This window comes from Phyllobates terribilis, unplaced genomic scaffold (genome assembly GCF_046119375.1).
Source record: "Phyllobates terribilis strain yellow unplaced genomic scaffold, ASM4611937v1 Scaffold_9__5_contigs__length_417890890, whole genome shotgun sequence".
Taxonomy (NCBI): domain Eukaryota; kingdom Metazoa; phylum Chordata; class Amphibia; order Anura; family Dendrobatidae; genus Phyllobates; species Phyllobates terribilis.
The window spans coordinates 100,979,220-101,006,262 of record NW_027362769.1 but is presented as its reverse complement, the minus strand read 5'-3'; the positions used below and the strand labels follow the sequence as shown (position 1 = coordinate 101,006,262).

General features: G+C 45.4%; 1 protein-coding gene across 4 annotated transcripts in view; it reads right to left on the bottom strand.

Moving 5' to 3' along the window:
* Positions 1-10,036, bottom strand: part of SESTD1 (SEC14 and spectrin domain containing 1) — a 141,076-nt gene extending 131,040 nt beyond the window's left edge. For 3 of the 4 annotated variants that reach the window (XM_073646805.1, XM_073646806.1, XM_073646807.1), the window contains exon 1: positions 9,882-10,035. The gene's annotated coding sequence lies outside the window, so the exon portion shown is untranslated. Of the gene's footprint in view, positions 1-9,881 lie in introns of all 4 variants that reach the window. The other variant, XM_073646804.1, reaches the window with a different exon arrangement.
* Between the last annotated feature and the right edge of the window lie 17,007 nt (positions 10,037-27,043).

Here is a 27,043-nt window from a genome sequence, read left to right as displayed (position 1 = left end):
TTTTAACACTCACAGAAGTGCCGGGTTGTAAAAGTTGGATTTAATCCACTTACTAATCAGATACAGTCATGGCCGAAAGTGATGGCACCCTTGAAATTGTTCCAGAGAATGAAGTTGGTTGCACACCCTTTGGAATAAATAACTGCAATCAATCGCTTCCTATAACCATCCACAAGCTTCTTACACCTCTCAACTGGAATTTTGTATCACTCTTCTTTTGCAAACTGCTCCAGGTCTCTTATATTTGAAGGCGCCTTCTCCCAACAGCAATTTTAAGAGCTCTCCACAGGTGATCAATGGGATTTAGATCCGGACTCATTTCTGGCCACTTCATAACTCTCCAGTGCTCTGATTCCATCTATTTCTGGGTGCTTCTTGAAGTATGTTTGGGGTCATTGTTCTGCTGGAAGACCCATGACCTAGGACACAAACCCAGGTTTCTGACACTAGGCACTACATTGCAACCCAAAATCCTTTAGTAATCTTTAGATGTCATGATGCCTTGAACACAGTCAAAACACCTAGTGCCAGAGGCAGCAAAACAACCCCAAAACATATTTGAACCTCCACCATATTTGACTGTAGGTACTGTGTTCTTTGTAGGCCTCATTCCGTTTTTGGTAAACAATAGGATGATGTGCTTTACCAAAAAGCTCTATTTTGGTCTCATCTGTCCACAAGACGCTTTCCCAGAACGATTTTGGCTTACTCACATACATTTTAACAAACTGCAGTCTAGTTTTTTATGTCTCCGTGTCAGCAGTGGGGTCCTCCTGGGTCTCCTGTCATAGCGTTTCATTTCATTCAAATGTTGACAGACAGTTCGCGCTGACACTGATGCAACCTGAGCGTGCAGGACAGCTTTCTTTAGAGCTTAATTGGGGCTGCTTCTCCAACATTTGGACTATCCTGTGTTGCAACCTTTCATCAATTTCATCAATTTTTCTCTGTCGTCCACGTTCAGGGAGATATAGCTACAGTGCCATGGGTTGTAAACTTCTTGATTATATTGCACATCATGGACAAGGAAACATCAAGATCCCTGGAGATGGACTTGTAACCTTGAGACTGTTGATATTGTTCAACAATTTTGGTCCTCAAATCCTCAGACAGTTCTCTTCTCCTCTTTTTCTTCTCCATGCTTTTTGTGGCAAACACAGACACACAATGCAAATGTTGAGTCAACTTATCCCCTTTTTATCTGGCTTCAGGTGTGATTTTCATATTGTCCTCCACTGTTACTTGCTATAGATGAGTTTGAACAAGCATCACATGCTTGAAACAAAGTTATTTACAAACAATTTTGTGTGGCCCATTTTGGGGGTTTTGTATGAAATGATGTACAATTTTCCTTTTTCTCACTGTTTTTTGTTTTTTTTCCAATACACAAAAAGGAAATAAACATGTGTAGTTGCAATCATTTTCTTTGAGAAATACTTCATTTGCTGGAACCATTTCAAGGGTGCCAACACTTTTGGCCATGATTGTATGTACTAAACAATAACCCAGGGGTCTCAAACTCTGCTGGGTATATGGGCCGCACATGGAAAAAATTTGAATTTGGGGGGCCGCATTCTTTGCAGGTCAAAGTGACATTTTTAGTGATACCATTTTTTTTTTTTTTTTTGTATACACTGTCTGAACATTTTTGATGTGTTTATTTTATTTATAGCTTGGGTCGCTACGGATGTGGCGATAATAAACGTGCACTTTTTTGTGCTTACTTTAGTTTATATATAAAACAGCATTTTTAGTGGCAAAATATTTTTTCATGTTTTATTTTTATTTATTTTTTTTTAATTTTTACAATTTTGTTTCCTCCAATTGGCCACATAAAGTAATATTGTTTTACAATTAGCACCATATAGTAATTCTGGCAAACATCTAGTAATGTGCCCCATCCTGGTGGTCCCCGCCTTGCAGTAATGTGCCCCATCCTGGTGGTCCCCGCCTTGCAGTAATGTGCCCCATCCTGGTGGTCCCCGCCTTGCAGTAATGTGCCCCATCCTGGTGGTCCCCGCCTTGTAGTAATGTGCCCCATCCTGAGGGTCCCCATCATGCAGTAATGTGCCCCATCCTGGGGGGCCCCATCATGCAATAATGTGCCCCATCCTGGGGGTCCCCATCTTGTAGTAATGTGCCCCATCCTGGGGGTCCCCATCTTGTAGTAATATGCCCCATCCTGGGGGTCCCCATCATGCAGTAATGTGCTCCATCCTGGTGGTCCCCATCTTGTAGTAATGTGCCCTATCCTGGTGGCCCCCATCTTGTAGTAATATGCCCCATCCTGGGGGTCCCCATCTTGCAGTAATATGCCCCATCCTGGGGGTCCTCATCATGCAGTAATATGCCCCATCCTGGGGGTCCTCATCATGCAGTAATATGCCCCATCCTGGGGGTCCCCATCATTCAGTAATGTGCCCCATCCTGGTGGTCCCCATCATTCAGTAATGGGCCCCATGCAGGTCCCTATCTGGTAGAATTGTCCCCACTGCCAGCCTCCGGGCAATCAGAGGCCAGCAGCTGACATCTGCGCATGGCAGTGACGTCATATGCCGCTGCGCTGGGACGCAGATATCAGCTGCTGGCCTCTGATTGGCCAGCGGCTGGCATTGGAAATGCTGTGCAGGGAGCCGGTCTCTGCGCGGCAATGCAGTGCTGCTGTCAGCGGCTCCTCCTGGACCAGGTCGGGATCGTCAAGGGGTCTGTGCCTGTGGGCCGCATAAAGCAGCCTCAGGGGCCGCATGCGGCCCGCAGCCCGAGTGTTTGAGACATCTGCAATAACCCATGGGTCCAGAGTTATCGAGTTTTGCCTATTTTTTGTGCAGTTTTTGGTGTTTTGTGAATTTTTGTTTACATCATATTCATCTTTCCATTTGCACCTTTCTTCCAAGTCAATGTTATGTGTGTTCACCATTTTGCCTAAACGTGTGACTTTTTGTGCTAAAAAGGTTACAATAAAAGGTTAGACAGACAATAAATACCGTTTCTGATTTTACAGAAAATATATGTACTGGGTGCACCATTCTGAAGAATTTGGCACAAAAAAACAGCAACAAAACCCAACAGACAAAAAAAAAAAAAAGACAGAAGGAGGAGTCTTATTTCACTCTCAAAAAAAAAAAAAAATATATATATATATATATATATATATATATATGTATGAATGAATGCTCAGCCAATCTGAGAATGCATGTGTGTGGGGAAGTCATGGCGCTGCAAAACTGATTATATTGATACCTTTAAAGAAGAATAACAGCAGATTTATTCACCAAAGGTATCAATACACACTGTATTACAGCCGTGTCTTTATTTTACATTGTAAAATCGTGCTGACAAGTTCGCTAAAGGCTATGTTCACACGATGCGTTTTGGTTCTGCAGGCAACACCTGCTCTCTGGGCAGTAAAGACGCTGCTTACAAAAAGCATGTTTTGCTGCGTATTTTGGGATCCGAAAGTTCAGTTTTGCTTCCACCACAGAAGCATGAACACAGGTCACCAATGCAAGACATACAGTACAGACCAAAAGTTTGGACACACCTTCTCATTTAAAGATTTTTCTGTATTTTCATGACAATGAAAATTGTACATTCACACTGAAGGCATCAAAACTATGAATTAACACATGTGGAATTATATCCTTAACAAAAAAGTGTGAAACAACTGAAAATATGTCTTATATTCTAGGTTCTTCAAAGTAGCCACCTTTTGCTTTGATGACTGCTTTGCACACTCTTGGCATTCTCTTGATGAGCTTCAAGAGGTAGTCACCGGAAATGGTTTTCACTTCGCAGGTGTGCCCTGTCAGGTTTAATAAGTGGGATTTCTTGCCTTATAAATGAGGTTGGGACCATCAGTTGTGTTGTGCAGAAGTCTGGTGGATACACAGCTGATAGTCCTACTGAATAGACTGTTAGAATTTGTATTATGGCAAGAAAAAAGCAGCTAAGTAAAGAAAAAAGAGTGGCCATCATTACTTTACGAAATGAAGGTCAGTCAGTGCGAAAAATTGGGCAAACTTTGAAAGTGTCCCCAAGTGCAGTTGCAAAAACCATCAAGCGCTACAAAGAAACTGGCTCACATGAGGACCGCGCCAGGAAAGGAAGACCAAGAGTCACCTCTGCTTCTGAGGATAAGTTTATCCGAGTCACCAGCCTCAGAAATCGCAGGTTAACAGCAGCTCAGATTAGAGACCAGGTCAATGCCACACAGAGTTCTAGCAGCAGACACATTTCTACAACAACTGTTAAGAGGAGACTTTGTGCAGCAGGCCTTCATGGTAAAATAGCTGCTAGGAAACCACTGCTAAGGACAGGCAACAAGCAGAAGAGACTTGTTTGGGCTAAAGAACACAAGGAATGGACAGTAGACCAGTGGAAATCTGTGCTTTGGTCTGATGAGTCCAAATTTGAGATCTTTGGTTCCAACCACCGTGTCTTTGTGGGAACAAGAAAAGGTGAAGGGATGGACTCTACATGCCTGGTTCCCACCGTGAAGCATGGAGGAGGTGTGATGGTGCTTTGCTGGTGACACTGTTGGGGATTTATTCAAAATTGAAGGCATACTGAACCAGCATGGCCACCACAGCATCTTGCAGCGGCATGCTATTCCATCCGGTTTGCGTTTAGTTGGACCATCATTTATTTTTCAACAGGACAATGACCCCAAACACACCTCCAGGCTGTGTAAGGGCTATTTGACCAAGAAGGAGAGTGATGGGGTGCTACGCCAGATGACCTGGCCTCCACAGTCACCAGACCTGAACCCAATCGAGATGGTTTGGGGTGAGCTGCACCGCAGAGTGAAGGCAAAAGGGCCAACAAGTGCTAAGCATCTCTGGGAACTCCTTCAAGATTGTCGGAAGACCATTTCCGGTGATTACCTCTTGAAGCTCATCAAGAGAATGCCAAGAGTGTGCAAAGCAATCATCAAAGCAAAAGGTGGCTACTTTGAAGAACCTAGAATATAAGACATATTTTCAGTTGTTTCACACTTTTTTGTTAAGTATATAATTCCACATGTGTTAATTCATAGTTTTGATGCCTTCAGTGTGAATGTACAATTTTCAGTCATGAAAATACAGAAAAATCTTGAAATGAGAAGGTGTGTCCAAACTTTTGGTCTGTACTGTATGTGATACCATTTCTGAAAAAAAAGGGCAATTTGATCAAATTATTTAGTGGAAAAAGATTTTTATATCTGAAAAAAATAGTGACTATTCTGGACAAGAAAGTTCATATGCATTCATGAAAAAAATACAGAATTACAACTGTGGGGGTTGAATTGGTCAGGAATAGTTTACCTAGGACATTGGCAGTGCATTGAGTTTGTAGGACACTTTAGTTTTACACATTGGTCGGCCATTGAATTGCTCAGGCAATTGTTTACTTTGCACATATCACTAATTTAATTAAATTGTACTAATCCTAACTGCCATCTCAGGTGAGAACACCAAGACATTATGGTTTAAACTTGGGAAAATCACAAAAATAAATGGGTTTGACATACTGCTGTACCTGCCTTTTTCACTAAAAACACAGCAAAACCTGATACCTGCATTTTTGCACTTTATCATTGCTTTCTATGGGTAAAAAACGCTGCAAAAAACAATCTCATAGCTTTCGCTGGTACTGTAAAACACAGCTTTTAATTTGCATAAAAATGCAGCAAACACAAAGTGTGAACATAGGCTAAAGGTAACTTTTCACTGATGGTCCTCTACTTTTATCCATACATTACAGATATAAAACTCTTTTTTCCTCTCTCCAAGGCATATTACCTTTACCGCAGCCTAAAGGCCCCATACTTATTAGATAAAAGTTGCCTGAATTGTGGGGATCGTCCAACCATCTAATGTGTATGGGAGCCCCCCGACTATTCCCTGATAGATGATGTTGGGGACATAAGAATGTGTATTAGGTAATAAGCACGTGCTGCCACAAGCGGCCAGAGAACATTCACAGCAAAATCTGCAACAGTAAAAACACCCCATCATACGCAAAACTAGACTTAATGGGGCATTTCAAGAGATAATTTTATTTACGGCCTGTCAGCTAGGCTCACACCAGATTTAACAGTACAAATTACATACGTTATTAAACAGATTTTAAACCTGATGAGGCCACTGTACTTACCTTAAATATCGATATAATCCTCAAATTAAAAAAGGAGCATTGTCACAGAGAAAAATAAAAATCCATAAAGACATCACCGGAGAGGGGACATATCACCCTCACATTGAACAGATGAGATTAATTATAACTGGGGAAGTGAGAAAGAGCAGACACTTCAACCTCCAGTTAAGTAGGGACCTCCAGGTTATTACAACAGGAGATCTACTCTAAGAGCCAGACACTAAGCCTCGGATTCGTGTATTCAAAAGGTGGAGAAACAAACCAACACGGCAAGATCTTCCTCTGTTCAAAGCACTGATCGAAGACTTTTTGGAGCCAGTGGTCAGTGATAAATATTGGGGTTTGCATCAACCTAATATTTATAGGAGGTATATTTTCGGTGTTTTAGCGAAGGGACGAACATAACACATTCACTCACATCAACAAAAGGGCATTCTAACCCCTCTAACTTAATATCGGCCAGGCGGATGATGTTATCCATGCCATGCTTCATCTCTATAGAAAGGTAAAATTGTGATAGGAAACATGACAAGGCTATCTCCCGCCTGGGACCTCAAGGGGCGAAGATATCCTGAAAATTGGAAATCTCAAACTGAATAGACCTCGCATATCCCACAACCAGCAACCCATATGAGCTCACCAAGGGAAGATATGAGGGCTTAACCATGATCTAATAAAAACCAGAGTTTAGGTCTCCGTCTTTCTTCATTCTGGAAGACACAGTTCACTGTGATCATGTTCCATTTTCCTAATTGGAGTGCTTCCCTCTATAAAGATAAGAGCCATTCCTGCAACATCAGGTTTAGTACTTTTCTTTCGTTATCCCTTTTTATTCTATGTAATTGTATATACCGTATTGTTTTGTTTCCATTTTGTATCATCTTTTTATATTTTTATAAACACTGTCTACCTTTCCTAATTAAGTATATAAAATTTTTATCTCTCTGTTCATCGCATACCTGAAGCTATACGCTAACTGTAACAGGTGTCCAATCGGTCTGTATAAACGATTGGTAGTGGCAGCTAGTAGTTCCTTTTGTTATTGTGGAGCTGGTAGTGATTGTATCAGGGCGTAATATATATATATTCCAAGCGTTGGAATCGGAGGTGTACGTACCATACACTCACTGTGAGTTCCCCAATAACCGGCCTAGTAGTGGAAGCAGCCGCTGCCTCGTCCATCACTTGTGTAACTGCCCTGACGATTGGAGGCAGCGGAGTTGTGGCCCCTGACAAACCGGTGGCAGCGGTAGGATCTGCGTTCTCTCTCCGGTGTCATCCTTGACAAGCATTATAGCAGCCCAGCTACAGCTCAAAGTGGACACATAGCTTACTCAATTTAATATCAGACTTCACCATTTTCACAAAAATTATACAGCTGTTCTGATTTTCAAAGTAAGCACATCAGCCTATTCAGGTCTAACAGATCTACGGTATTTAATATATACAGTCTGACTTGTGAAATCTGATGACTATCAAATCTGAAGCAAAACTAAATGTAATTTAAAAAAAAAACACTTTGTCCTCGTGTCATCCATGCAATTAAAGGGTTTTTCTGGGCTTGTTAAACGCCCGTCCCCTGGTTGCAGTTTGTTTTAATTAAAAAAAAAATAATAATAAAACACAACTGTGCTATATTCATCATCTAGCACTGAGTCTCTGCCGTAGCTCCTGATGTGTGGTATTGTCTGCAGCGCTGACATCAAGTCGACAATGCTGCAGCCAATCGGTGAGCTCAGAAGCTCTGGTTCATACTGTGAACTAGGGAAGAGGTGCTGCGCTCAGTTATCGTCTGCAGACAATACCAGACCTTGAAGAGAAGAGATCCAAGGCATTTCTTCCTCAATGACCCAATACCATGACTCACTGTCACCAGACACAGCACTTTTTTACAAGGCGTCTTGAATAGAAATAGATCTGATCACTGGCCGCATCCAAAGCCAGAAACTGAACAAATCAAGAAAATGGAAAAATGCACAAAAATAATAAATCTATTCACAAGCAAAGCTGATAACAAGTGTGAACTAAGCAGGTGCTAACACCGGTGACCTACCACAGCAAAGACCACCAATGCTTGATGGTTGGGGGGCCGAGCACAAAAGTGGAACACCATCAGTGATGGCAGTAACACTGCTGCAGGGATCTACTCACTATACCGACCATTAGAGGTCCAGGGTCGGAAGACAGATGAGACAGGTACAAAGCAGCCAAAAAGTCACCAGTCCATGTATAGCAGTGCTGGCTGACAACCATTGTGGCCCCAGTCCTGGTTTTGCAGCAGTTGTCAGTCAGTACTGCCATACATCCTCTATAAAGGGCGACTATAAGAAAAGGGTAAAATTCCAAATAGCTTGGAAAGACGAAGCAACTTTGCAATTTGCTTTCAAGAATGGAGAGATTTCTAAAATCATTGTTTACTGTTGGTTGCCTAGGTTACCGACCACCGCTAAACCTGTGCAGAGCTTACAAGCTGTTTCCAATGAAGCTTGTAAGCGCAGCTCTGGAGTCGGCCAACATTGCTGACGAGCGCCTTTAGCTAACTGCGCATCTCCGATCCAGCAAGGCTGCCACATAGAGCAGCATGGGGATGGCAGCAGTACGGGGAGGTTTGTAGGGGTCTGGTCCAGTAGCAACAGACCACCTACGTGCCCCGCCGGACCGCCAGGGCAGCACTCCGCTGTCAGTGCCCCGCCGGACCGCCAGGGCAGCACTCCGCTGTCAGTGCCCCGCCGGACCGCCAGGGCAGCACTCCGCTGTCAGTGCCCCGCCGGACCGCCAGGGCAGCACTCCGCTGTCAGTGCCCCGCCAGACCGCCAGGGCAGCACTCCGCTGTCAGTGCCCCGCCAGACCGCCAGGGCAGCACTCCGCTGTCAGTGCCCCGCCGGACCGTCAGGACAGCACTCCGCTGTCAGTGCCCCGCCAGACCGCCAGGGCAGCACTCCGCTGTCAGTGCCCCGCCAGACCGCCAGGGCAGCACTCCGCTGTCAGTGCCCCGCCAGACCGCCAGGGCAGCACTCCGCTCTCAGTGCCCCACCAGACCGCCAGGGCAGCACTCCGCTGTCAGTGCCCCACCAGACCGCCAGGGCAGCACTCCGCTGTCAGTGCCCCGCTGGACCGTCAGGACAGCACTCCGCTGTCAGTGCCCCGCCGGACCGTCAGGACAGCACTCCGCTGTCAGTGCCATACTCTCTGGGAGTATGGGTGGGCCCATTCTGGAGATCAGTGGTTCTCCTAGAGATCAGAGTACCCCCGCTGTTGTAATTATTACCCCCACAGTGGATTAATGACCTTGTACCAATATTACATGTCAGGGACCTCAGCCTTACAATAATGGACACCTGTCAGTGCAGCCTCACAACATTCCCCCATACGTGAACATTTTTTTTTTTTAAGCTACTATCACGACATGGAGATAACCCCATGACTGTCCCAACATGTCACGATCGGATGTCATCACTAATCGCGATGTGTGTGGCCAGAACGATCAGACTGTGGATTACCGGCCAGAGGCGCCAGGGGGCAGCAGAGGGGAGTGGGGCAGAGAGGAGCAGGCAGCAGATACAATGCTGCTATTGTCACCGCTCACACCTGGCTGCTCATCACACACATGCAGCATCTCCGCACAGCCATCCCTGGAGCCGGCGGCGCACACACCCGGCCAGCACTACTGCCGCCGCCGCCGCCCCCCGGGCCGCTCTCCCTCCCCAGCCCGCATCACCCGCACTCCCGTCCCCATCAATATTTACATGAGATAAGGCAGTGACCGCGGCGGCGGCGGCTCCGGCAGCTTCGCTCCACACTTCCTGTTGCGTCCCCTCCCCACTACAATCCAGCGCTCCCTCCTCTCTCCAGACCACGCCTACAAAGGGGAGGATCTCCAAGGAAGCCAGGAGGCTGCGACAGCGCTGATTGGACGAGCCGCATCCACGTGTAGAACCTCTCTCCCGCGCTGTCCCGCCCCTCAGGGAGACTGGGACCTCGATTCCTTGGCGACCGCAGACATGGAAACAATGAGAGTGATGCGGTCGGGAGGGAATGAGGGGCGTGTCCTCCGGCGGCGGCAGCTCATGGTGCGAGGGAGGCAGCGCCGCACATCTGCCCGGCAGCTGAGGCGGGAGGAGGCGGAATCACCGCACAACTGGACCGCGGAATACATTACTGGGGGTTGCCTTAGGTTTTTTTTCTGTTTCTTTTTTTATATATAATAGGCTTTTAACCCCTTCAATCCTGGGCCATTTTTGTTTTTTGCTCCCCTTCTTCCCAGAGCCATAACTTTTTATATTTTTCTGTCGATATGGCCGTGTGAGGGCTTGGTTTTTGCGGGACGAGTTGTACTTTTGAATGACACCACTGGTTTTACCATAACGTGTGCTGGAAAACGTGAAAAAAAATCCAAAAGCAGTGAAATTGCAAAAACAATGCAATTCCATAGTTGTTTTTTGTTTGTTTTTTTACCACGTTCACTGAATGCTAGATCTGACCTGCCATTGTTATTCTCCAGGCCATTACGAGTTCGTAGACACCAAACATCTATAGGTTCTTATTTAACCGTTTCCAGACCGCCCACTGTACATAAACGTCGGCGCTTGCTGGGCTCTGTGCAGCGCCGAAGTTTAAAAACGGTGGGTGGTCCCGCAGCGCTCAGGGCCCACAGAGTCCTGTTAGCGCTGCGGTACCGGTTGAGAGCGATAGCTCTGACATGTGGCATCATGGGGACCTGATTGGATCAGGTCCCCATGATGTTAACTTGTTCCTATCTTTTAGATGCCGCGATCCATAGCGATCGCGGCATTTAAAAGATAGTGACAGCCGGCGATCGGGACCCCCCACATACCTCAGCAGCGGCAGGGATCCCGGTGCTGTGACCTCTGACATCGAGACCTGATTGGCTCAGGTCTCGATGATGTCAGCATCACACCAGCCAATCAGAGAGAACACCAGGGAAGTTTGTTTTAGCAACAAACTTTCCCGGGCGATCTGCCTGATAAATACACTGTTTCCCCTCCGATCTCAGTGAGAGAGCAGAGGAGAAACACTGTGACAAGAGCTGTCAGCCTTGCCACAGTAAAAGTGAATAAAATAAAAAAGAAAGTAAGAGTTAGTGTTAGTCCTGTCAGATCAATCAGTCCTGTCAGATCAGTCAGTCCTGTCAGTCAGTCCTGTCAGGTTTGTCAGTCCTGTCAGATCAGTCAGTCCTGTCAGATCAGTCAGTCAGTCCTGTCAGATCAGTCAGTCAGTCGTGTCAGATCAGTCAGTCGTGTCAGATCAGTCAGTCAGTCGTGCCAGATCAGTTAGTCAGTCGTGCCAGATCAGTTAGTCCTGTCAGTCAGTCAGTCCTGTCAGATCAGTCAGTCCTGTCAGATCAGTCAGTCCTGTCAGATCAGTCTGTCCTGTCAGATCAGTCTGTCCAGTCAGATCATTCAGTCCTGTCAGATCAGTCTGTCCTGTCAGATCAGTCTGTCCAGTCAGTCAGTCCTGTCAGATCAGTCAGTCCTGTCAGTCAGTCCTGTCGGTCAGTCCGGTCCCGTCCGTTCAGTCCGGTCCGTTCAGTCCAGTCAAAAAATATAATAATAAAATGGCCCGTCAGACTTATACCGCAGAGGAGGTGTATGCCCTGCTGTGTTCTGATAGTGATGACAGTGCAATCTCAGATGGAGATATGGATTTTGAGGGCTTTAGTAGCGGTGACACTGAGAGCTCAGAAATGAGCAGTGATTCTGGTCCATCCTCAAGCCCAAGGACCAGTACAGCAATAGGAGCAAATAGCGCTACTGGAGAAACGTCTCCAAATCAGGGAACACTGCCCAGTACAAGCGCTGTCCCTGCTACTAGTGAATTGGCGCACGCCAGTGTACAAGGGGCTTTGCCACATGATCTAGCATTTCCCAGATGGGAGGCTTCGGATTCGGCTGCTCCATTCAGCCCTGATTTCAACGCCATTCCTGGTATAAATGTGGAGGTGGAAGATTTTGGACCAATTCATTTTTTTAATTTGTTTTTTACAGACAGCTTGCTAGAGCATATTGTCGTGCAAACAAATTTATATGCATCCCAATTCATAAGCCAGAATCCCCGATCTTACTATGCTAGGGCAAATTTATGGACACCAACTAATGTCCCGGAAATAAAAAAATTTTTAGGACTTACATTTGCCATGGGGCTTGTTAAAAAACCGAGCATTCGATCCTACTGGTCCAACCACCCTGTTCAAGCCACCCCTATGTTTTCAGTCGTTCTGCCTAGGACCCGTTATGAAATGCTCATGCGGTTTTGGCATTTTAACGACAATAGTCAATGCCTGCCGAGAAATGCCCCAGAACATGACAGGTTATATAAAATTAGACCCATCATTGAAAATTTGTCAGAAAAATTCTTAAGGCTCTACACCCCAACACAAAATATTTCTATAGATGAGTCCCTTGTAAAATTCAAAGGAAGACTGCACCTCAAGCAATTTATCCCATCTAAAAGGGCAAGGTTTGGAATAAAGATCTATAAAATGTGCGAAAGTTCAACTGGATACACATCCGCTTTTCGCATATACGAGGGGAAAGATAGCCAACTAAACCCACCAGGATGCCCTACTTATCTGGGGACATCTGGAAAAATTGTTTGGGAGCTGATAAGTCCATTTTTTCAAAAAGGCTACAATCTATATGTGGACAATTATTACACCAGCATACCCCTATTTAAAAGTCTGGTTGAACACAACATCGGGGCTTGTGGGACCATTCGTAAAAACCGTCAGGGGTTTCCACAGCCATTGGTCAACCAAAAGTTCCAAAAGGGGCAGTCAGGGGCTGTACGCAACGGAGAGCTGCTTGCCCTGAAATATAGGGATAAGAGGGATATTTTTGTCCTCAGCTCGATCCACACAGATGCCACAAGGGCCATTGTAGAACTAGGATCCACCACTCCGAAGCAAAAACCTGTGTCAGTCATTGACTACAACAAACACATGGGGGGTGTGGACCTTGCAGACCAGGTTCTACAGCCATACCAGGTATCAAGAAAGTCCTATACCTGGTATAAAAAGTTGGTTATTTATTCGTTTCAGGTGGCCACATACAATTCTTTTGTGTTGTACAAAAAAGCAGGAAATTCAGATCCTTTTCTTGATTATCAAGAAAAGGTAATTGAAAATCTTGTCTTTCAAAGTGTTAGCCCCGCTCATCCATTAGAATCTGAGGATGTGAAAAGACTCACTGAGCGACATTTTATTGCACTTATTCCAGCAACGGAAACAAGAAGGAACCCCCAGAAAAGATGTCGTGTATGTACTAAGAGAGGAATGAGGCGTGATACCCGCTACTATTGCCCACAATGCCCATCATTGCCAGCCTTATGCGTCACTGACTGCTTTAAAATCTTCCACACAGAACCACGTTTTTAAACTGTAAAAATGTATCCCAATTTGTCATTCAAACATTTGGTTTATTTAGTGAATGACACATTCGAGTAGAGCTCACTTAATTTCCAGGGGGGGTTCTCCAGAATCTAAACCTTCCATTGCGTGCTTGTTTCTGGAAATCATCCATTGAGTTAAAATGGTCACTAAACCCATAGATGAATTCCCAGAGGGGTGTCATTTCCAAAATGGGGTCACTTGTTGGGGGTTTCCTCTGTTTAGGCACCTCAGGGGCTCTCCAAATGCAACATGGCGTCCGCTATCGATTCCAGCCAAATTTCCATTCCAAAAGTCAAATGGCGCTCCTTACCTTCCGAGCCATGCCGTGCGCCCAAACAGTGGTTTTGCACCACATATGGGGTATCAGTGTGCTCAGGAGAAATTGCACAACACATTTTGGGGTCCATTTTTTCTGGCTGCCCTTGTGAAAATTAAAACTTTGAGGCTAAAGTAGCAGTTTTGTGTTAAAAATGTGTTTTTTTATTTTCACACTTCAACATTATAAAATTCTGTGAAGCCCCTGGGGGTTCAAGGTGCTCACCACACATCTAGATAAGTTCCTTGAGGGGTCTAGTTTCCAAAATGGGGTCACTTATTGGGGGTTTCCACTGTTTAGGCACCTCAGGGGCTCTCCAAATGCAACATGGCGTCCGCTATCCATTCCAGTCAAATTTCCATTCCAAAAGTCAAATGGCGCTCCTTACCTTCCAAGCCATGCCGTGCGCCCAAACAGTGGCTTTACACCACATATGGGGTATCAGCGTGCTCAGGAGAAATTGCACAACACATTTTGGAGTCCATTTTTTCTGGCTGCCCTTGTGAAAATTAAAAATTTGAGGCTAAAGTAGCAGTTTTGTGTTAAAAATGTGTTTTTTTATTTTCACACTTCAACATTATAAAATTCTGTGAAGCCCCTGGGGGTTCAAGGTGCTCACCACACATCTAGATAAGTTCCTTGAGGGGTCTAGTTTCCAAAATGGGGTCACTTGTTGGGGGTTTCCACTGTTTAGGCACCTCAGGGGCTCTCCAAATGCAACATGGCGTCCGCTATCGATTCCAGTCAAATTTCCATTCCAAAAGTCAAATGGCGCTCCTTACCTTCCAAGCCATGCCGTGCGCCCAAACAGTGGCTTTGCACCACATATGGGGTATCAGCGTGCTCAGGAGAAATTGCACAACACATTTTGGGGTCCATTTTTCTGGCTGCCCTTGTGAAAATTAAAAATTTGAGGTTAAAGTAGCAGTTTTGTGAAAAAAAGTTAAATGTTCATTGTTTTCTTCCACATTCCAAAAATTCCTGTGAAGCACCTGAAGGGTTAATATACTTCTTGAATGTGGTTTTGAGCACCTTGAGGGGTGAAGTTTTTAGAATGGTATCACTTTTGGGTATTTTCTGTCATAAAGGCCCCTCAAAGTCACTTCAAATAAGATGTGGTCCCTAAAAAAATGTTTTTGTAAATTTTGTTGTAAAAATGAGAAATCGCTGGTCAACTTTTAACCCTCATAGCTTCCTAACAAAAAAAAATTTTGGTTCCAAAATTGTGCTGATGTGAAGTAGACATGTGGGAAATGTTATTTATTAACTATTTTGTGTGACATATCTCTCTGATTTAAGGGCATGAAAATTCAAAGTTTGAAAATTGCGAAAATTTTCAAAATTTTCGCCAAATTTCCGATTTTTTCACAAATAAACGCAAGTGATATAGAAGAAATTTTACAACTATCATGAAGTACAATATGTCACGAAAAATCAGTCTCAGAATCAGGGGAATCCGTTGAAGCGTTCCAGAGTAATTACCTCATAAAGTGACAGTGGTTAGAATTGAAAAAATTGGCCCGGTCACGAAGGCAAAAACAGGCTCTGGTGCGAAGTGGTTAAGTGGTGATAAAAAAAAATCCAAAGTTTGTAAACAAAAAAATAAACGCAATTTTCTGAGACTCGTAGCTTCTCCATTTTTTTCGTGATCTGTGGCTGTATGCAGGTTTATTTTCTGCGGGTTGAGCTGATGTTTTTATTGATACCATTTTGGGGTAGATCCGATGTTTTGATCGCCCGTTATTGCATTTTATTGCAATGTTGCGGCGACTAAAAAAAACCAATTCTGGCGTTTTGATTTTTTCTCGTTACGCTGTTTACTGATCGGATTAATTATTTTTGTATATTGATAGATCGGGTGATTCTGAACATAGCGATACCAAATATGTGTATATTGTTTTATTTTGAATGGGGTGAAATAAACTTTTTTTTTTTTTTTTTTTTTTTTTTTAAAACATATTTTTTTTACTTTTAGCTTGCCTTAATAGTCTCCATGGGAGACTAAAATCTGCAATTGTCAGATCACCTGTGTGTAGCAAAAATGCTCACTTGCTATGAGCGCCGACCACTAGGCGGTGCTCATAGAAATCTGACAATGACAACCACAGAGGTCTCCTGCAGACCCTGGGTTGTCATGGCGACCCGCGATCATGTCACGGGGGTCACTGATGGACGGGTTTGTGACGCGCTCCCAGTAAGCGCAAATTAAATGCCGATGTCAGAGATTGACAGCGGCATTTAGCTAGTAAATAGCCGCGGGTGGATCGCAATTCCACCTGCAGCTATTAAGGGGCACATGTCAGCTGATCAGTGCCCCTAACTTTATCAGCATGCACAAGAGACAAATGTACACTGACAAAAACGCAGTAAAAAAATGCAGCAAAACCTTATTTTACGTTGCTTCTTTACTGCCAAGAGAGCAGGATTTGCCTGTGGAAAAAAATGCATCAAAAATGTAACGTGTGAACATAGCCTAAGGCTGTGTGCCCACGTAGCGTTTTTCAAGCGTATATGCTGCGGAATTTCCGCAGCGTAAACGCTTGAAAAACGCATGTATATCCGCACCCCATGGTCCCCAATGGCATTGCTGCGGTCAAAAATCCGCAGCATGTTCATTAATTTTGCGGAAGCGCAGCGGAATCAATGTGCGGATGGTACCCAAGTCTGGAGGAGAGGAGACTCTCCTCCAGACCTGAGTACCAAAGAACCTGTAAAAAAAATAAAAAAATAAAGTTTATACTTATCTTCTGATGTTTTCCCTCCGTCGCGCTGTTGTCTGAAGGACCTGCCACGTCATTGAGTCATGTGACCCACCACATGACTCAATGACGTCACCGCAGGTCCTGCACACAACAGCGTGAGCCGCTCAAGCCTCCGGACGGGGCAGAGAATGCATCAGAAGGTGAAAAAACTTTATTTTTTTATTTTTTACCATTCTGAACAAGTTGTCAAGCACTTTTCCAAGTGATGCTTGGAGAAGTGCTTGATAACCAGCATGCGGAAATGCATGCAAAGACGCCTCACAAACGCTTCTACCTGGCGGGAAAACCGCATGTAATATCCGCATGCGATTTTCCCGCCAGGGAGAAGCGTAAAAAATATGCTTCAGGTCCGCAACGTGGGCACATAGCCTTAGAGCATGTGTGTTTGTTTGTTTTTTCCAAAAAAAAACACTAGAATTTGTAAACCCATTCTAGACAGTCTGATGGCGCAGTGCCCGTGTTGTAAGGCTATGTTCACACATGTTGGGTTTTTCAGCGTTTTTTGCTGCAGATTTTAATTCAAATTTTCTGCTGCATTTTGCAGTTCCAGCAAAGTCTATGAGAAACCAGAATTCTCTGTTCACACATCATGGTTTTTTTTGTTACGTATTTTGTGCCTTGGTTGGGTTTTTGGAAAATAGAGGATGTCACTTCTTTCAGCGGTTTTTCACCCATAGGAAGTAATGGGTGGTGAAAAAACGCAGGTACCATTTTTTCAGCATTTTTGATGGCAAAATAGAATGTGGATCTTTTTTTTCACAGAACTTTATGTACATGCATAAAAAGAGACAGAAGGACAGTGAAAAAAACACCAAAACTGCAAGAAAAATCTGTAGCAAACCTACCTTGAGAGATCAGGTTTTACTGCAGATTTGTGTCGCAAAAAAAACCATGATGTGTGAACATAGCCTAAAGTTGTGAAAGGTTTAGGGTTTGTTTCCATGAGATGTTTTACCATGGAGTCAGCGCTGCGTAACCGTAAGGTTTTACTGCAATCGCCGCAGTTTTTACAGATCTTTCATCGTAAAAATAAAAACAGCATCACATGATCAACGGCCAATCAGGTCTTATCATCTGTAACAACCACAAGTCCGAAGAGCAAACTGCAAAACTGCCGCAATTCAGGTGCTTCTATAAAATCACCACTATGGGGCATTTTTTGCAGCTTTTTTTTTTTTCACCTGTTGATTACATGCCGCCATTTTTTTTCCTTGCAGTTTTTGAACGGCAGGGCATTTCTTGAAATCTGCAGAGTGTCAATTCTTTCAGGGGTTTTTTTGCAGTGTTTTTCACACATTCAAATGAATAGGGGAAAAAAAAGATTCAAGTACTGTACAACGGGACTTTACTGCCAACAGTCTGGTTTTTGGTGCAGAAAAATCCATGTGAACAAACGCCAAGAATATGTGCACGGCACGCTTTTTCAGGCGGGTGCGCCTCGAAGCACACTTGAAAGGTGCTCAGAAAACACAATAGAATGATCAGAAGTTTTTGTATGTAAAATCCACTTGCTGTCCATATGTTCAGGCCTTTGAGCTGTTTTGAACCACTTCAGGTTTTAAAGACGGATATAAGAAGTGACCGACCAGTTGTCTGGCAGTTTCTGCTCTGAAGACGCCCTATACCTTACAGTAAAAATCAATGGGAAAAGTTTAAAAGACACCCAGGCATCTTTTGAAGCTTTATCCCAGCAGTTATTTATTATTTTATGGACTTTTATAGAGCCATTAATTCCACAGCGCTTTACAGACATCATCATCACTGTCCCCATTGGGGCTCAGAACCTGGAGGAAACCCAAGCAAACATGGGGAGAACATACAAACTCCTTGCAGATGTTGTCCTTGGCTGGATTTGAACCCAGGACCCCAGCACTGCAAAGCAACAGTACTAACCACTGAGCCACCCTGCTGCCAGTTACTTCATTTTTGACTGGAGAAAAAAAAAGCGTCTGGAAAACTCCAGTAACTAAGACGATACTAAATAGCTTGAAAGGAAAAAAAAAAACGCTGTTGTTCATTCAGGACAAAAAAACACTGGCGTGTACTGAATCGCCTTCTTTTTGGAAAACTCGGCAGATTCGTCCACCTGAAAAAGACGTTGTGTGCACATACCCTAATGCTGCGTCCGCACTCAGCTGAGACGCTGCGGATTTCACTTGCAAAATCTTGTGGCCATTATGATCGGCTTTGTGGTCTTGCAGGTAAAATAACTGTTTTCCGGCAATATTAAAGCACCACTCCAGGGTTTTTGTTTTATTTCACTGCTCTAGTGGTGCTTAAAATCCAAGTCCGCTGCTCCCTGTATGATGCATTCCGACATTTTCATCTGTTTTTGCCGCCGCTCCGGTCTGTCTCCTCTGCAGTTTGTGACCTGCCGGCTGCTCCAGTGTTTCATGGAGCAAGCTGGAGGTTACTAATCAATGTAACTCTACGAGAGCCTCGTTCTGGTCTCGATCCAGCTCTCATAGACTTACATTGAGAGCTTGTGATGTAGCTTCTGACTTCCGGCCAGTCAGAATGTGTTGTATTGCACACTCTGTCCCTTATTTATTCTTGTTTTTCAAGGTACTAGCACGCCTACCGTTTAGCCAAGTTGTTTTTAAATTAGCAGATGAACGCAAGAGTTGTCTCGCCTATTTTGTTCTCAGCTTTTTTGTCTAAAGCCACAAAGAAAGTGAGTGTTTTAGATTTGTTCACTTGGTGTTGGTGCTTTCTGGCGACCATTGGTGCTTTGCCTGTGGGGTGATGCGACCTGGAGCTGTGAGTGCTCTGCCGTACTGCATCGGTGCTGTGCAGCAGCTGGGTCGCTCTCTTTGCTGGCGCAGTGTCACAGTGGAGGTTACCTGTCACACCAGGTGTGGGAACACAGAGGGAAAGGGAGCCCAGGCACTAGGGAAAGGGGGAAGTGGAGACCTCCTGGTCTGGTCTAGTGTTACCCTGTCTCAACTACCATCCCTATATTGCCTCTTAAGCAATCGCCGCACGAAAACCTCGCCCTGTCTTTCCCTGGCATATGGCTAAGGCTAGGGATGGGAGGAGATGAGCACTAGTCGATCTCCACTAAACTCTATAGACAACAAGGGTAGACAAACGGGGAGAATGCTTAGCTTTAGACGACTCCAGACGACTCCAGACAAATGCGAACTCGGCCTCAAGCTCTTGAGAGGACGAAGTACTGCTCTTTGCTAAGCCTTCACAAGTAGAAATGAATATAGCCAGCACCTCCCTCACAGATACACCAGGTATATATACACACAGGCCAGAGAGCTAATTACCAGAGGGAGGTAGCCACTAGGTCCTAGAGACAGCCTCTCATCTAAGAAGATGTCTGTAATGCCAAACTGTCTGTCACCTCTGAAACACGCGTGACAGTAACCCCCCTCTACGAGTGGTCTCCGGAAACTCAGGACTGGGTTTCTCAGGAAAAGAGGTGTGGAATGAGCGACCCAATCTGGGAGCGTTCACCTCTGACGCTGAAACCCACATCCTCTCCTCTGAACCATAGCCTTTTCAGTGCACCAAGTATTGTAGAGAACGACATTGGAGATGAGAATCTACAATCCTCGAAATCTGGAACTCCAGATTACCATCAACCATTACTGGTGGCGGTGGTAGAGGTGAGGGCTCAAGAGGTTCCACATACTTTTTGAGTAAGGATCTATGGAACACATTGTGGACTTTAAGGGCCTGAGGAAGTTCAAGACGAAACGCTGCTGGGTTAATGATGGCGGTTATTTTATAGGGACCAATAAACCTAGGACCCAGTTCCAAGAAGGAACTTTCAATCTTATATTCCTTGTAGACAACCACACAAAGTCATTCACATTCAGGTCCGGACCTGGCAAGCGTTTTCTGTCAGCCTTACATTTATACCTGTCTCCCTTGATCTTTAAATTACTCAGAACACCATGCCATACCGTGGAGAGTGAAGACGCAAACCGTTCCTCCTTAGGAACTCCTGAAGCTCCTTCCCCACTAAAGGTACCAAACTGTGGGTGATAACCGTATGCACCAAAGAACGGTGACCTGCCAGTAGATTCTGATGATTATTAATGGCAAATTCTGCCAGCGGTAAGTAGGATGCCCAATCCTCCTGATTTTCGGAGACGAAACACCTGAGGTCTCCAAGTTCTGATTGACGCGCTCGGTCTGACCATTCAACTTAGGGTGGAAGGCAGAGGAAAAGGACAGCTGCACCCCAAGTCAAGAACAGAATGCCTTCTAGAACTTGGAAACAAACTGGGTCCCCCGATGTGACACCACATCGGAGGGAACCCCGTGAAGCTTCACGATCTCATTTATGAACACCTGAGCAAGTATCTTGGCATTTGGAAGTGCAGGCAATGCAACGCAGTGAACCATTTTACTGAACCTATCTACTACCACCAAAACCACTGTTTTGCCTGCAGAAACCGGTAGGTAAGTAATAAAATCCATGGACAAGTGTGTCCATGGCCTACTAGGGATAGGTAGCGGAAGAAGAGTATCAGACGGACAGGTATGCAAAATCTTAGAACGCGCGCAAATACTACAAGCAGCTACGTGTTCAATCACATCCCGATGCAACCCCGGCCACCAAAAAACGATGAGAGAGGAGGTCCGCGGTTGCCTTACCACCTGGATGCCCAGCAAGCACAGAGTTGTGATGTTCTTTAATTACTTTGCGGTGCAGATCAGATGGTACAAATCACTTTCCTGAAGGACAGGAGGCACGGAGGTCCCCCTGTGCCTCCAACACCTCACCCTCCAGTTCAGGATAAAGTGCCAAAATGACTACCCCTTTCTGTAATATCGGGGCAGTATTCTCATGGTCCCCACCACCAGGGAAGCTCTGGGACAAAAGCCTCAGCCTTGACATTTTTGACCCCTGGACGAAAAGTGACAACAAAATTGAACCTAGTAAAAAAACAGGGACCATCTGGCTTGCCTAGGGTTGAGACTTTTAGCTGGAGATATGACAGGTTCTTATGGTCAGTAATAACAGTAATAGGATGGACAGCCCCCTCCAACCAATGTCGCCATTCCTCGAATGCCAATTTGATCGCCAAAAGTTCCCTATTACCCACGTCATAATCTCTCTCAGCCAAAGACAATTTTTTAGAAAAGAAGGCGCATTGACGCCATTTACCAGGGGACGAACCTTGAGACAACACAGCCCCAACCCCGACATCCGACGCATCAACCTCCACAATAAAGGGTTGAGAAACATAGGGTTGACTGACTGTAGGTGCAATGGCAAAATGATTCTTTAAGGAAAAAGCCTGGAGGGAGGCATCCGACCATTTGGAAAAATCAGACTCCTTCTTAGTCATGTGAGTAAGGGGTTTCACTATAACAGAGTAATTTTGGATGAATTTCCGATAAAAATTAGTAAAGCCCAGAAAACGTTGAAGAGCCTTCAGGTTCTCGGGACGTTCTCAGTCAAGGACTGCACGGATCTTCTCCGGATCCATCAAAAAACCCGAAGATGACAACAAGTACCCCAAAAACTGCACCTCCTGAACAGTGAAGACACATTTTTCTAGTTTGGCATAAAGTTTGTTATCCCTTAATATCTGAAGCATCTGCTTAACATGCCCCCGATGAGTCTCAAAATCAGGTGAGTAAACCAGAATATCGTCCGGATTGACTACCACAAACCTCCCCACCAAATGATGGAAAATATCATTTAGAAAATGCTGGAATACCGCAGGTGCATTGGTCAAACCAAAAGGCAGAACCAGACTCTCGAAATGACCTTCTGGGGTATTGAACGCTGTTTTCCATTCGTCCCCTTCTCTGATTCTAACCATGTTGTAGGCTCCCCTTAAATCCAACTTGGAGAATACCTTAGCTCCCACAACCTGGCTGAACAAATCAGAGGAAGAGGGTATGGATCACAGATGGTATTTTGATTTAATTCCTGAAAATCTAAACAGGGACGTAGACCGCCATCTTTTTTCTTCACAAAGAAGAATCCTGCCGCCACGGGCGAAGATGAAGGTCTGATATGTCCCTTCTCCAGACTTTCCACAATGAAATCCTATATGGCTTGCCTCTCAGGGCCAGAAAGATTATACAGTCTGGACTTCGGTAGTTTAGCTCCGAGGGTCAGGTTAATAGGACAGTCATATGCACGATGAGGAGGTAAATCTTGACACCCCCTCTCAGAAAAAACGTCCTCAAAACCAAACAGAAAAGCAGGTAATATTTCCGTAGAGACAGTAGCAAGGGAAATTTCTAAACAGTTCTCATGGCAGTAATCTCCCCATTCAATAATCTCCTCGGTTCGCCAATCCACCAACGGATTATGTTTAACAAGCCAAGGTATATCCAAGACAATCGTTGTGGGAAGATTGTCCAGAACATAGCAAGGAATTATTTCACAATGAACTGACCCCACCCTCAGTTTTACATTATGTACAATCTGAGTTAATGCTTTCCATGCAAGTGGCACCAAGTCAATGGCAAAGATGGAAATAGGTTCAGCTAAAGCACAGCAAGCAAGACCATGAGTTTTCACAAACTCAGCATCAACCATGCTGACTCCTGCTCCGCTGTCAACAAATACAGAAATGTTCTCGGTTTTGCTCTCTAGCACCACCTCAGCTGTCAGGACAAAGCGAGAGCTGCAGTTTGGCCACAAATGCACCCCTTGCTTATCCAACTCCAGACTACCAAGAGTTAATCGAGTCTCCTTTTGTTTAGGAATTGAAGGACAAGTCCCAACAAAATGTCCCTTTTTCCCCACTAAAAAAACATGTTTTTCTTGCGAATCTCTGGGGAGATGTATGATGTAGAGACACCCCCTAACTGCATAGGTTCCTCCACCTCCCCCACTACTGGTTCACCCCCAGACCGCTACCCTGGGAGAGGTACACAACCCCGAAAAGAAGGCCCCAGAGAAGGTGGTCTCACATGTCTGTCCCGAAGGTGTCTATCAAGACGTATGGCCAAAGACATGGCAGCCTCCAAGGACCGAGGGGTTTTATATACTGCTAAGGCATCTTTCAACCTTTCAGTAAGCCCCTCACAAAATTGACTTCTAAGGGCTGAGTCATTCCATTTGGAGTCCGTCGCCCATCTACGGAATTCCGAACTGTATGTTTCCACTGACCGATTCCCCTGCTGAAGACAACGTAGCCTAGACTCAGCCAAGGCGACTTGGTCAGGATCATCATAAATGAGGGCCAGAGCTCCGAAAAAACCCTCCACAGACTGGAAACAAACTGAGTCCTGCAGTAACGAAAACGCCCATGACTGAGGATCTCCCTGCAAAAGAGAGATCACAATACCAACCCATTGCTCCTCATTACCGGAGGAATAAGGACGACGTTTGAAATACAATTTGCATGCCTCCTTAAATTCAAAAAACTTGTCCCTACCTCCTGAAAACCTGTCTGGGAGGGCAACCTTGGGTTCTGGCTGGACAGGCCTACCTGCAGAGACCCCCACATTGGCGGCCTGTAACCGCTGATGCTGCTGTACCTCACCACGGAGGTCATTCACCTCCAGAGACAGCCTGTGCAGCCACTCTGCAAGCTCTGCAACTGAACCCATACCAAGAGAGAAAGGAAAAATTCAAAGGGGCACACCCAAAAACACACAGAAAAAAAAAAGTCCGTTTTTTTTCTTTTTCCTTTCTAAAACGTGCTCGGCCAGCTATAATGTCACGCCAGGTGTGGAAAAGACTTAGTGCAACACAGAGGGAAGAGGGAAAGGGACCCCAGACACTAGGGAAAGGGGGAAGTGGAGACCTTCTAGTCTGGTCTAGTGTCATCCTGTCTCAACTACCGTCCCTATATTGCCTCTTCAGCAATCACCGCACGCGTGCCTCGCCCTGTCTTGCCTTGGCATATGGCTAAGGCTAGGGATGGGAGGAGATGAGCACTAGTCGATCTCCACTAAACTCTATAGACAACAAGGGTAGACAAACAGGATGAGAATGCTTAGCTTTAGACGACTCCAGACAAATGCGAACTTGGCCTCAAGCTCCAGAGAGGAACAAGTACTGCTCTTGCTAAGCCTTCACAAGTAGAAATGAATATCGCCGGCACCTCCCTCTCAGACACACCATGTATATATTCATCCAGGCCAGGGAGCTAATTACCAGAGGGAGGTAGCCGCTAGGTCCTAGAGACAGCCTCTCATCTAAGATGTCTGTAATGCCAAACGTAGAGATCTCCTGCAACCAACTACAGGGCGACAGTCTGTCACCTCTGATACACCCGTGACATTACCTTACGGTGCTATGCCTAAGTTTTGGTACTGCTTAGAGGTTCGCCATGATGTGGCAGTGGGCTTATACATTCTGATCAAAATGGTAACTAAGAAACTCAGGTTCAGTTTTGTAAATTTTGTTTAGCCGGGATAATTCAATGCATAATATTTGGATGTTCATGTCTTTTTCTACAGTTATGTTTATTCTAAAAATGACAAGTTATCTCCCAGCCATCTCGAGATCGAGATTGAATGAATCAGAGGTGTACATGCCTGGCCTCTGCTCCATTCATTGTCAATGGAACTGCCGTAAATAGCAGAGTACAGTGCTCGGCTTTCTCCTGCAGTTCAATAGACAATGAATGTAGTGTAAGCTGATCATATGCACATCCACTCCATTCAGCGCAGGACTCTGTAAAGCCCAGGTCCCAGTGGTCCAACTGTGGCGCCCATGAGGGTTCAGTCGCCACAGGGGTACTGCACCTCAGTAGATGTGTGGTATCTCCTCTTCCAGGTAATGATGGAGCACTTCTCAGGATCCTACTTCATCATTCAACACTACACCACTCCTGTCCTGTAGGGGGCCTAAATGCACCAGGGTGCTGCCCCGGCCCGGGATATAGGAGGTGGGGGGAACCAAAGATAGGGGGAACCATGTAGTGGGTGAGGGTGGAGGACACACTTTAAGGGTACACTTACCAATTCATATTAACCAACAGCCATCTTAAGTTCAAGGTCTTTGATTGTGATCTTCATCAGTGATTGTGGTCTCTGTCTCTGATTGTGGTCACCCACCAGAGTTCATCAATAGGCCTCATCCGACTGAAGATACACGGTCCTCGTTCTCTGGCCTTGAGACGAGGAGTGGGTCAGAGTTAACTACTGCCTCTACCCGGTCAAGGTCCTTACCTAAGAAGGCCTGGAGGGGAGCGGAGGAGAAAAGCTCCACAGGCAAAAGGATCCCAGGGGATACGAATGGAGCGGCGTACGCCACCTGTATTTCTTACTCTGGCCTAGCCAGAGGGACTCCTACTGCAAGGGGGGTGACCGGCCCCCGATATCTGACTTTGTTACTTCACGTCTCTGTCAGAATAGCCCGGAGGCTTAGTGGATCCCAGGAGGGATACGGACGGAGCGTCATACGCCACCTGTACCTCTCTACCTGTGTTCATCCAGAGGGACTGAGCCTTACACCTAGTTCTAACAACACATACAGTCGAGAGGAGACTTAGTGGGAGAACTTACCTGGGAGAGGAACACACACACCAGAGGGGTCTCGACAGGTGCTCCTGATCTATCTGGAAAGTGCTGGACCCCCGGCCGCAGCACGCCGGGAGGAGCAGAGGGAAGCTTTGCGGCTAAAGTTCATCTTAATGTGAGTAAAAACCCTGGATGACTTCACACCCCGCTTCAGCCTGTTATTTCCTGCGCGGCACTGCACCCACCATCCTTCCTCGCACTGCCCTGAGGCCTGCTCCGCCTGCGGGGAGCCGTCCCACCTTAGCTGTCCGTAACACCGGCCTCAGTGCACTGAAACAGCGCTGGTGTCCATCACCGGGAACCGTAGGTGGCGTAGTCGGAAAATTACCACTCAACCCTGATAGCCTATTCAATCTTTTATGTGACCGCCCTGGGCACGGACCGGGTCCCGGCCGCGACTGCTTCCCAACCCCCCAACATCAGACCCGGCTCCGAGTAACCCCACTTCCCAGGGTGAAGGCTGAGAGCATCACACAATCACCAGCAATCTACAAGTTATCCCTTATCTTCTGGATCTGGTATAACTTGAGCTTTTGGGAACTAACCTAGGTCCTTCCATTCTGTGTTATAAAACTCATCACCATTATGCTGAGTCCATTTTGATCTTTGCTACAGGACCACCTCTCTTCTATGTACTCTACTGTACCAAATTTTTCTGCAGAACATAACCTCCTCTATAAGATAAGGCCTCATTCACATGTCAGTTTATTACTGAATTTCATCAGTGATTTTCATCAGCGTTTCATCAGATTTTCATCTAAGTTTGGTCATCAGCTTTTTTTTTACTGATAAAAAAAAGTTTTTACACCTTCTCCTATCAGTGAAAAACTACTAGCACATGGATAGCATCTGAATGCTGTCCGATTTTTTCATGGACCCATAGACTTTCATTGCCGAGTTTGATCAGACACTTGAATCAAATTTGAACATGTCTCTGCAATTTTTCACGTACCACTCGGTCTG